The sequence below is a fragment of the Tupaia chinensis genome, unplaced genomic scaffold (genome assembly GCF_000334495.1).
Source record: "Tupaia chinensis unplaced genomic scaffold, TupChi_1.0 Scaffold000028_1, whole genome shotgun sequence".
NCBI classification, from domain to species: Eukaryota; Metazoa; Chordata; class Mammalia; order Scandentia; family Tupaiidae; genus Tupaia; species Tupaia belangeri.
Genome location: NW_006159458.1, coordinates 299907 through 301785, shown reverse-complemented (window position 1 = coordinate 301785; position 1879 = coordinate 299907).

Sequence of the window (1879 nt, the reverse complement as noted above, 5' to 3'; positions counted from 1 at the left end):
AGAGAGAGAGCATGCCACCAGGTCTGGGGCTCAAACCACCATCAACCTTGTAGGAATCTAGCACCTTTATCCACCATACCACCTGCCAGCCCCGATCTCAAGGTATTTTTAAATTTCCTTTTGACCTGGTGGTTAAGCAAGCTAGATTCCACATTGGCTAACTACATGGTTCAAATCCAAGCCCTGACAGCTTTGGGAAATACAACAGGTGTATTTCCAAAATCCCAGGGTAAAGCATTGGAGGTGAAGGGATTATGGCATGAGCATGTCCAGTTGCAGGGTGCCTTCTCACCCTCCCTCTCTGTCTGACTCTGGCGAGGGCGTGCACACACACACACACACACACACAATTTTTTAAATGATCATAAGTGAATACTATGAACAATCACATGTCAAGAAATTGAATACCCTACAAAAAAATGGGCAAATTCCTGGAAACATAAAAATCTCCCAACACTAAATCAAGAAGAAATAGAAAGCCCAAACAGATAAATAATAAATGAGACTAAATCAGTAATTTAAAAAAACCTTCCGGCATGGGGGCCGGTAGGTGGTGTGGTGGTTAAGGGCACTGGACTTCCACATGGCCAATTGTGGTTTGAGTCTCAGACCTGGTGGCTTTTTTTTTTTTTTTCAATCTAACATACTTTAGTAAGTCCCCTCACCCCCTCAAAAAATTATTTTCTCTTTGAAACAAGCTTCCTTGGCTAAAAGTTGAATTCAATAAATGGCTACCCCATGTAATGGGTAGAGATATTGTTACACTTGTTTTGTAAAACTTTCAAGTCCCTACACTACACGAGAATGCTCATGACTAAACACAGACAGGAACCTTCTAAAATTTGACAGCTTTAATGGAGAAACTGGTTTCAAGAGTTTCTTATCTTCTAGTGTTAGCAGTTGTCTCCAGATTATTCTCAAGAAGCATCCCTGTTTGCCCAGGTTATTTAGAACAGATCGGTTCTCTCAGGGAAGGCATTGCCAGCAGCTTCATGCCTGGTTTGACACTCTCCTGCGTAGCTCTAACCATTAGATGAGATTTGACTCATCTGAAAGGAGTGCAGAGAGGTTTCCACAGCCTGCACTCCATGGAAGGATGGCTCATGTACTCAATCATCTCCTTTGTAGAGACTTCATCAATGCCCTCTTCCAACCTATTTTTTTTTCCAAATTATTTATTTACTTATTTTTACATTGTGGCCTGCTTTCTCAGTTTCCCACTCTGGTCATATATATATATATATATATGTGTGTGTAAAAAGACCAGGAACCAAATGCAAGGGGAAAGAATCACTGAATTGGAGGCAGTGAAAAAAGGCAGCTAGAGCATGCTAAGGAATTAGCACCAGAAGAGTGAAGAAGGGCAAATAGAGCATTATGGGCCACAACGAGTATTTCTCTATAGCCTAAACCCACTGAGAGACCCCCAGGTTTGCAATAAAATCAAGAGTTGTATTTTGAAAAATTGTTGTATTGTGTGAAGAATAAGAAGACAGCAGAGAACTCAAAAGCAGATGGAAGATCTCAGAATTGATGAGACTTGTCTAGCACAGGGGTGGCTTACACTGAGGTGATACAGAAAGTAGACTCAACATCAAGTTGTGAAGAGTCCCTCAGTGAGACATGGTGTTTTCAGTGTGCAGTGTGGAATTGGGAGTTACTGGGCTGAACAATTGTCCCGACCCGGGGGGACACCCAAACAGGTTTCCTGAGTGAAGGAGTGAGAGCCGGGACAAGCGGCGTAGTGTTACAGCACGGAGACGACAGTGTCGTCCATTTATTGTGGGCAGCACGGTACAGCACAGAGACGACGCAGTGTCGTGTCATCTACTGTGAGCAGCACGGAGACGACACGGTGTCACAGCTCTTCAGGGTCGTC